The following is an 11115-nucleotide window of genomic DNA, read 5'->3' on the forward strand; positions in this document are numbered from 1 at the left end:
CTTGCTGCAGTGTTCATTATGACAGGTGCCTTGTATAGAATAATGGAATTCCTCCTCCCACACATCTCAAACAACAATTATCTGGAATTATTTAATTTTTGACATGTCAATCTTGACTTTATTCTTAAATGTGTGCTTATGTAAGAAATACATGGTTCTAAAACTTCATGAAAATTCCTTTGAACTTACTTTTTTGAATTGTCTAGTTTAAGAAAATCAGTTGCACTTTATATATAAAAAATGTTTTGTGCGGGCTCGGAAGTTGGCTCAGTTGTAGAGCGCTTGGCTTGCATGCCTGAGGCCCTGGGTTCTATTTCTCAGCACCGCATGAACAAAAAGCCAAAAGTGGTGCTGTGGCTCAAGTGGTAGAGCGCTGGCCTTGAGCTGAAGAGCTGAGGGACAGTGCCCAAGCCCAGAGTTCAGGCCCCATGACCGGACCCAAAAAAATAAAATGTTTTGTGCTCAATTCGGCAGCACATACACTAAAATTGGAACATTACAGAGAAGATTACCATGGCCTTGTGCAAGGTTGACACCTAAATTCGTGAAGTGTTCCAGATGCTGGAGAGGATGTGGCCACAAGGAACCCTACTGCATTCTTGGTGAGAGTGTCAACTTTGGAAAGTATGGAGGGTCCTCAAAAGACTCCATAAAAAGCTCCACTATGACCCAGCAATCCCACTTTTGGGGATTTAACCAAATGTTCACAAATAAACTACCATCACAACTATGTTTACTGCAGCATTATTTACAATAGCTAAGATACGGAACCCACCCCGATGGCCCTCAGTAGATGAATGGATGAAGGAAAATGTGGTATATGTACACAATGGAATTCTATGCCTCCATCAGAAACAATTACATCGCCCAATTTTTTAGGAATTGGAAAGACTTAGAAAAAAAAATTCATTAAGTGAAGTAAGCTAAGTCCAAAGAAACATACGTCCCATGGTTTCCATTATTTTCAATAACTAATATATGTCTGGGATAAGCAGAAAAGGTCAAAAGCCATGTGCATATGACCAGATAAGATGATATTAAGGGAAATGAACCCCAAGATAGGGAAACAAGTAGTTTTATCTCTATTGTTTCTAACGTACTTATAATGTGCAATGGGATATTTTTTGTTTCTTTGTATGTTCCTCTCCCACACTATAACCCCTGTTTTCACTGTATTTGAAGTTGGTGCCCCTACATCCTATGTATATGTTTCTCTAATTTGGGGAGGGGAAGGGAAATAAAAATACTTAAATAGGGATACAGGTTGACCAATTGTAACAATGAGATGCACAAGACATTCTGTTGAAAAATGAACTTTACAATTTAGGCCGGGGAAGGGGGGGTGTATTTGTGGAGGTGGGAGGGTAGGGATGATGGGGGAAAAATAAAGGAGGAGGTAACAATGCTTGTTAGGAATTGTACTCATTATTTGCTCATGTAAATGTGACCCCTCTGTAAAGTATTTTTACAATTAAAATATGTATACAAATTTTCCGAGATGGAATAGTTATTTCCTCTATTTTATCCATATAATATCATTAACAAAGAAATTAGTGTAGAACACTGATATGATGTTATTTTGATTAAATGTGTGGGTGTGTCTGTGGGTGTGTGCGCACGCACCTACACGTGCACACACACCGATGCTTGTGTATTAGCATGCTCAGAGTGAAATCAGTGCTTCAAGGTATTGCTAGGCCTTCTCTCCCTAGATTGGTGAGCACTATATGAGCTACATCTCCATTCCAGGCTGTTTGCTAGTTCATTATAAGTTTTGAAAAATAATTTCATGAATTTATTTAGCCCTGATTGGCTTCCAACTATTATCCACAGATCTCAGGCTACTGAGTAGATATCTACCGTAGATAGGATTACAGGAGTGACCAGCCAGCACAAGGCTTTCAGAATAATTTTAAAAGTAGGAGAAAATTTACTTCTCAGGGGCGTGTTTTATCATCTCCTACTATTAAAGCATTTTGGAGTGAATATATGTGAACTTATTTCGTTTTGGGATTCTTAAAAGACAGTAAGTGAAGCTATTTAAAATTTTAGTACTTTTTAAAAAAGGCTATTGGAGCTGAGTGACAGAAGAAATTTGACTATCTTTGGACCTCAATTTATAAGTTCAGTTCTGTTCGGGATAACCCAATGTCACCAACACAGTCTGTGTTGAATATAAACTGTAACAGAAAACAATCTCCATGGGCAGTAATTGTTATGCTATTTTTTCTTGGACAACATGAATATTGAATTGAGAGTGTAAGAGAATGGGGGTTTTACCTACCTTTTTTATATTGTTGAAAGACTTTTGGAAACATTAACTTATTTCCTTGCTCACTGTTTGTCTTTGGACCATTCACTTAGTGCCTTTAGTTACAATTTTTCCCAACACTAGAATGATAATAATATTAGCATTATCGCAAATGTTACCTTAAGAATTGAGAAAAATAAAACTTGTGAAATACTTAATATAAATTTCTATGAATGAGCGTTGAGTTTAGCCAGCAGTTTTTTAAATACTAAATAGAATGCAATAAGTATTACAGAAACCATTACAGGTAGTGAGTAACCAGAAGTAATGTTATCTATTGACCATGCTCTGTTTCTAAGGAAGCTAGTTGGATAACTTCTCATGCTGTAAATCAAACTGGTTATCTTATGTCTTGGTAGTATAAAAATTTCAGGGACAGAATAATGAAGGAATGTTGTAGACTGAGGTGAAGTCCATACGAAAATGTGCAAAACTAATAAAACGTAAAAGTATCTGAAAAGTATATTGTGTTTTACTTCGTTTAAGTTACATTGCAAAAATAGGGAATACCTAGAAGAATGAATTCTCTTTTTGGTATTATATCATAGGTCCTTACGAGGATGAACTCTTTCCTCATTCTTGTAGAGGCAATATCAAATGAGAGGAACTGTATTTTTTTGTTTGCTTCTTTACATTTATTCTTCAATTTGAAATCTGAACTACATGAGACAGAAAGAATCTAAGGGAAATTATACACGCAGGCTTTGGAAGAACAATCATCTTAAAATAAATAAAATACATATAGTCTTATAGAAGGTCTAACTATATTGAGTTATATAGTCTCAAGTGTAAACAGAAAATGATTTAAGCAATTTATCATGTTATTGAAAAATGAAAAATGTTAGTAATTGCTTAATTTTTTTCTTTCTAAAACCTTGAATTAATTATTGATTTCGTATAGAGAGATTAAAGATGAGATTAACAAGAAATGATTAAAAATGGACAAAAGTTCTGAATAGACATGTTTTCCAATAGCCTGAAAATGGCCAGTGTCTTTACAAAATTATGTTTAATACCACTTCTATGCTGGCTTAATGCTTTCTGAACAGAAGTCATTAGAGAAATTAATATGATACTACTTCATAACTATTATACTCATTAAAAAATCAGAGGAACCTCGTGTGGTGGTTAAGGCTTGTAATTCCAAGCATTGGAGAGGTTGGAGTAAGGGGATTTGAGTCTAAGGCCAGTCTAGGGTACTACACATAGTAAAAACCTGCCCTTTCAAAAAACTCAGAAGGTAATAATGTTGGTGAGAGTGTAGAAAAAAGGAAATTTTCTACACTCTTGGTCAACATACAGGTTAGTATTCTCATTGTAGAAAGTAGTATGCAATTTTCTAAGAAATGCAAACTTGAAATATCATCTTATCCACCGATCATGTGATTATTTCTCTATGGATAACTGATAAATATATCTGTGGTTCATTATTATTCACATTATTCACAACAACAGCCAAGATAAAAATCGAAGTTAAGTGTTCAAGTACAGAATAATAAAGCAACTGTGGTGCATGCACAAATATATTTTTCTGTTTCATACTTAAAATAGCAAGAGACTTCTCCCATTAGCCACAACTTACAATAACCTGAAAGATGTATTCAAATCAAGAAAAATATTGTCTTGTGATCTTTGTAAAACAACAACAACAACAACAACAACACACGCACACACACACACACACACACACACACACACACACACACACACACACACACACACACCAATCTCAAACATTTAGAGATAATTTTTTTAAAAAGTAAAGCAAAGTGGAATTGCTGGGGCATTTAGGTCACAGTGTAGAAGATAGTAGATATACAGGATGACCAAGTATAGAGTTGTAATGTACAACATGAGGATACAGGGGACAACACTGGCCTTACATAGGAATGATGATAAGTAAGTAGGAGTTGTTCTTCCTCATAGGGGTTGCTCTTTCAGTTGTTCTTCCTTCAGTAATGGATAAAATGAACATAATTCTTTAAGTATAACGGCCTGTTGCCCCATTTGTCAGGAAATGAAAAGACTTGAAAAAAATTATATTAAGTGAAATAACCTAGGCACAAAGAAACATAGATCTCATGGTTTCCTTTATTTATAACAACTAATATATATCTGAGACAAGCAGAAATGGTCAGATAAGTTGATGTTAGGCGAAAAGTTCACCAAGATAAGAACTCTTTTTTTTAAATCTTTCTTGCTATTGTTTCTAATATATTTATAAAATATTTCTGTGTTGCTTTGTATGTCTCTCCCCCACGGTATAACCCCTGTTTGCACTGTATTTGATGTAGGTATAATTTGTGGAGGGGAAGGAAAAAATTGTTTAAATAGGGATAAAGGTGGACCCATTGCAACAATGAGATGTATAAGATGTTATGTCACAAAACGAACTTTACAGCTTTGGCACAGGGTAGGGGGATTTATAGGAAGGGATGGCAAGGGGAAACAAAAGAGGAATCAACAATGCTTGATAAGAAATGTACTCATTACCTTGCCTATGTAATTGTAACCCTTCTGTACAATATTTTCACAATAAAAAAAATTAAGTAGATACATTATATTAAACCTGATAACAGTGCCTACATATTTCACTTTATTGGTTAAATAAATGTTAGGCCTCCTCAAAAAAAGGAAACAATAACAAGCAATATAGCAATAATATATGCTCAACATAGAACAAAATGTCAAATTAAAATACATGAAATTTTCCTTGATGTAACTTAATTATTACAAATAAGAAAAACCTTGAGACCTATGTTCCTTTAAGTCTGGCTTACTTCAGTTAATATGATTTGTTCCAAGATCTTCCATTTCCTTACAGATAAGGTGGTATCATTGTTTCTGATGGAAGCATAGTATTCCATGTATGTGTATTTGTGTATGTGTGTGTGTGTGCGTGTCTGTGTGTGTGTGTGTGTGTGTGTGTGTGTCACATTTTCTTGTTCCATTCATCTATTGAGAGGCATATGAGTTGATTCCATATCTTAGCTATGGTAAATAATACTGTGATAAACATAATTGTGCTGGTAGCTTCAGTGTGGTCTTGTTTGTGGTCACATGGTTAAATGCCCAGAAGTGGGAATATTGGGTAAAAAGGGAAACATTATTGTGCACATCACGTATAACCTTATTAGATGAGCAGAATAACTCAATAGCTATGTACTATAACCATATAAGGTGATTCTAAATGAAATGAACTCCAGGAAATGTTCTTTATTGTTGTTGTTATGAATGTATTACATGATTTCTTTTCATCCTTTTGTGTTTTACCCACCAATGGTTTATCCCCTGTAGTCATTGTATTTGATTTTGATACCCTGGGTATTATAACTAGGGAACTAGGGAACTAGGGAAACGAAAGGGAAAAAAATAAAATGGTGAGACAAAGGACAAAGGGGGATCCTATGCAACAATGGTACTCATAAGACAATATGTTGGAAATGATATTGGGGGGGTTGTTGTGAATGAAGAAGGAGAGACATTGGAGAAGGGGTAAAAAAGTTAGAAAAGAAATGAATTGATTACCTTACTTATGTAACTATACCCCTCTGTACATTACCTGGACAATAAAATTTAAATTAAAATAAAGTATATGAGAGCAGCAATACAGGAGATGGGAGTGGGGGAGGTACTGTAGTATAGTAGAGTAGAACAGCTGTGGAGAGCAGTAATTTGACTTTACCATAGGAAGTAATAAACTACCATACAGATTTACAGCCTAATGTCAGTCACTGAAAAGGGAAAACAAAATGCACAATCAGCAAAGCAATATAGATAAAATAGAAAACTGAAAAATTAAGGTGAAGAGATGACTTGAACCAACAATAACAAATGACACAATTAGAAAACAAATAAGCTGGTAAGCATAAAAAATATTACCCATAATTCTATTAAATGTTATTTACATCACAATTTGTTAGAAATATAATTCAAATCACAGTTTAATAGCATATCATTTTCATAGTAGGTTATCATTGATTTCTTAATATTCAATGTTAAATATATAATTTTAATTTCAGCACCTATAGAAAAGAAGAAAGTGAAACTAATTTTAATAATATATTTTATGAATTGTAAAATTGACAAGCATTAGAATTTTAATAAATAATATGTCATTATTGTTTCATTTCTGTGAATTAATGTAATAATTCAAAGTGTATTCTAAACTTAGCAATCATCTTAACATCAAATAATAAATTATTGCACATGACTCTTGGTATTAGGTGGAACGGTTCAGAATTGTGGTAAAAATTCACCACACTTTACATGAGAGTATGTCTCCTCTCATCTAGCTTATATTCTAGAAATTTGATTTCTACATGCATGTTAAATTCTTGTCTAGGTGAGAGCTATACAATTATATGCAATTATAGACATGAGGAGTATTTCAGATGGTACTTAAAAGTCATATTCATTAATTAAATTTTTATTATTTTGTACTAAATAAATATTTATAGAGAGACTGAATTTCTGAGTAAATGATGGTGTATCTGTGCCAGATTATACGTATTAAGGCTTATTTTATATTTCTGACATTGTTTCTAAAGTTGGATTTAATTTTCCAAAAGAGGATAAGTGTATTACATTGGATATATGAAAGTAAACTTAGTGTTTATTCCATAAATCCTTTGCCACTTATCTAATCCCAATATAAATTATCCATGTGTTTGAAGTAATGAAAATAACAACAGATATAAGCCATATAAATCCATCTGTAGTAGACAAGTATTTTCAAGTAAAAGAGGATAGTTGATCCTCTTTTACATTACAGAATATTCTTGGGAAAATGTGCTCCAGGCTGGCCACAACTGCAGAATATTATGGTTTGATCTATCATAAGAGAAGGAAGGAAGGCGAACCTTCTTTCCAAAATTTTGTTCCCAGGGATGTGATCTGTTTTATGGTGGTGAGTTGGAAATGAACATTTTTCACAGTCAACCTTGAAAAGCCATCTTGATAGACCATTTCTGTAAGTGGTTACAGATGATTATTCCTGGATTTCCAAGGATGCCAGATTGCCTCATTTTGAGACAATTAAAACAGGAATTTAGTCAGCTGTTTTTGTATGTTTAGGAGAAAAACCCATTGACTCTAGGCCAGCAGGTCACTGGGGCCCAGAGATGCTAATACATTGAAGAGTAATCCTAGACCTCTAAAAACAAAAAAACAAACAAACAAAAAAAACAACTCCAGTATTCACTGCCAGTCAAGGCTGCTATCACAGCCTACATGAAGTCAGGCAAAAAACAGAAGCTGAGAGTAATTTCGATGATAAATAAAATATTTGTGATGAGGCAGACTGAAATGAGACTCCAGAGAGAGGGTCAGAAAGACTGATCAGACTAAAATTGGTCAAAAAAAGATTGGAAAATAGTATTCCTTGTAGAACACATAAATCATAGAAGTCCTGTGCTTGTAAGAAGAGAGCAGACCACATTCCTTTTTTTGAGAAATGCACATTTTCTTTAACATCAGCTTAATGAATTTTCAATGGAAATCTTTGAATTCTTAAATATTTGACCACATGTGGGAGAAGGCCAATTGCTGAAGAAAAGAAAATATCATCACTCTGTTAGGAGTTCTAATATCACATTAGGAAGTAGTAAAGCACAGATTTGTAATAAAAAGTGAAAAAAATTATTCCAAATGAGGGTTTCATTTGTTTTGAGGTAAATGTTCTTGATTTAGGTGCTAGCAATTACCATACAATTGATTCAGTCCCATAGCTGAGTTGATATTGACTACAGTATTCTCACATGAAAGAAAAGAGAAAATTCACAAATGTCTGATGAAATGAGTCAAGGATGAAGTGTTCTAATAGTGATATCTGAGGTTTAGACACAGGTGAAGAGGTGGATTTTCTTTTATAAAAGTCTCTCATTTTTAGGCTGGTGCCAGTGCCTCACAGTTGTAATCCTTTCTACTAAGGAAGCTGAGATCTGAGGACTGCTGTTCAAAGCCAGCCTGGGCTGGAAAGTCCCGCAGACTCTCAGCTCCATTTAACCACCAGAAAAACAGAAACTGTGGCTCAAGAGGTAGAGCCCTTACCTTGAGTTGAAGAGGTCAGGGACAGTGCCCAAGCCCAGATTTCAAGCCCCTAAAACAACAACAACAACAAATCACCCTTTTCTTGGACTGCTTACATCTTTTCCTAACATTCAATAAAGAAGCCATTTTATCACCCACTACATTTAAGTCATATCCTAGCTGCTGCAAATAGAATGATTTGGTATCTTATGTCAAAAGATACATATTTAGGTCTGGGAAGGTGGTTCAGTGGTAGAGGGCTTGCCTTATATGCATGAGGTCCTGGGTTTGATTACTGAGTACTGCATAAGTAAAAAGAAAAAAGCTGGAAGTGGCGCTTTGGCTCAAGTAGTAGAGTGCTAGCCTTGAGCTGAAGTGCTGAGGGACAGCGCTCAGGCCCAGAGTTCAGGCCCCATGACCAGACGCCCCCCCCCAAAAAAAAGGTTCCTATTGGGGAAAAAATACCAGCAGTGGTAACTTGTTTTCCAGTCCTTGAACTCTGGGTCGGGTCCCTGAACATAGTTATGCTGGTAGTTTTCATGTGAGCTTGCTTGTTATTTATTGGATTACTGCCCAAGACAGGAATTACTGGGTCTTAAGGGAAATCTATGTTTAGTCTTTTGAGGAACGTCCGTACTGCATTCCACGGTGGATGAACAAGTTTAATTTCCCACCAACAGTGTAATAGAGTTCCCATTTGGCTACATCCCTGTCAGCATTCACTATTGTTAGTTTTCTTGATAATCGCCATTCTATCTGGGGCAGTGTAGAATCTGTCATGTACTTGTAGATTCGTAGGCACCTTCTAGCAACCATAAAAGAATGAATCTATGAAAACTATATTGCTCTGAGTGTGCATACCTTTCTTTTAGTATAATTTTCCCAAACCTTTCATTTTCCTTAAGACTGGTGAAAAGTCATCCTTTCTGATGGGTGAATAGAATTCCATTGTGTGTATGTGTGTGTGTGTGTGTGTGTGTGTGTGTGTGTGTGTGTGTGTGTGTGTGTGTGTGTGTGTGTGTGTGTGTAAAATGACAATAGGCCTATGAGTTCATTTCTAATCCTTTGGTTTCATCTGTAATTTTGTAATTTCTTATTACATTCAGATTGCTTTCTCTACTGCATTGAAGCATATTGTTGGGATTTTGATGGGTATTGTATTGTCAATTGTTTGGGGGCAGTATTGCAGTTTTCACCATGTTAATTGTTAATTCTTCCAACCAGGAGCATTGAAAGACTTTCCATTTCCTTGAATCTCCTTAAATTTCCTATTTTAAATTTATTAATTCCTAGTTTTGTTGTTGTTTTGTTTTGTATAGATTTGATTTGATTTTGAGGCTAATACATATGAGGTTTTTTTGGATTTCAGTGTGGATCTTCCCATTGTTAGTAAAACAGAAAAACTACTGATTCTTGTGGGTTTTATACTCTGCTACATTCCTAAGGTTAGCACCACCTTTACTAACGTGGGGGGAAGGAGCTATAGTGTCCTTTAAATATAGGATCATTTCATCTGTAAATACGGATAGTTTTACTTCTTCCCTATTTGGATCCCCTTTATGTTTTTCTCTTGCCTATTGCTCTTGCTAGAAAGTCCACTACTATGTTGAAGAATAGTAGAGATAGTGGACATCCTTTTCTCATTCCGGATTTTAATGTCTTCATGCTTCCACCATTAGGTACACGCTTATTATCTCTTTGTCATATACATACTTTGTATTATATTTAAGAAAGCTCCATGCATTCCTAGCTTCTCAGACCTTTAATCATAAAGGGGTATTGGAGCTTTTTAAAAGCTTTTTCTACATCCATATAGATGATCATGTGGTTCTTTCCCTGCTTCTACTGATGGCGTGTTTTATGTTTATTGACAAGTATTTTGAATCCAATTGTATCCTAGGATGAATACTGTTTGATCATAGCATATAATTTTTTTGTTAGTTGCTAAAATTGGTTGGTGAGAAATTTATTGAGAAGTTTGCATCAATGCTTATCAAGGAGTTTGGTTCATAGTTCTTTTTCTTTGACGAGTCCCCATCAATTTGGGAAAGAGTCTAATTCTTTTTTTTTGGAAGGGGTGGTCTGGTCGTGGGCCTGAACTCTGGGCCTGTGTGCTGTCCCTCAGCTCTTCAGCTCAAGGCTAGTGCTCTACCACTTGAGCCACAGCGCCACATCCGGCTTTTTTTCTTTTTGCTAATGTGGTGCACATTACATAGCACCCTATTTGTTAAGACTCCACACACAGCCCGTTGAAAAGCTGAGTACAAAGCACCCTTTGTAAATCACTCATTTTATAGCACCCTTTGAAGAACTCAGTGCATAGAAGAATTTTGTAAGTTTCAGCACATACCACACTATGGTAGGACTCAGCACATACCACACTGTGGAAGCAATCAGCACCCAGCACCATTTGAAGGACAATACAGAGCACCCTGTGTAAAGGACTCAGCACACAGCACTCAAAAATCTCACCTCATCACTCTCTTCTCAAGGGCTCAGCACATAGCAGGACCCTTTTAGATGAATTAGCACACCACAACTTTTGAAGGACTCAGCATACAGTACATTGTGTAATGGACTCAGAACACAGCACCCTTTGAAAAACTCAGCACGGCCCACTCTTCTCTGAGATTCAGCATATAGCACTCTATGGGATGACTCAGCAAACAGCACATTTTTGAGGACTCAGCACAAAACCCCCATGTGGGAAGGATGCAGCAAATAGAGCCCTTTGAAGGACTCAGCACATAGCTGTATGTAACAGGTCCAGATTT

At 35.6% G+C, this 11115-nt stretch overlaps 1 non-coding gene across 1 annotated transcript; it reads left to right on the forward strand.

Annotated features, from left to right (window-relative positions):
- Nucleotides 1-458: 458 nt before the first annotated feature.
- LOC138833316 (U6 spliceosomal RNA) lies at nucleotides 459-564 on the forward strand. The gene has a single exon (XR_011373859.1). It is a non-coding gene; the product is annotated as a U6 spliceosomal RNA (small nuclear RNA).
- The last annotated feature ends 10551 nt before the right edge of the window (nucleotides 565-11115 follow it).

The sequence above is a fragment of the Dipodomys merriami genome, unplaced genomic scaffold, assembly GCF_024711535.1.
Source record: "Dipodomys merriami isolate MVZ:Mamm:240054 unplaced genomic scaffold, mDipMer1.0.p SCAF_203, whole genome shotgun sequence".
Lineage (NCBI taxonomy): Eukaryota > Metazoa > Chordata > Mammalia > Rodentia > Heteromyidae > Dipodomys > Dipodomys merriami.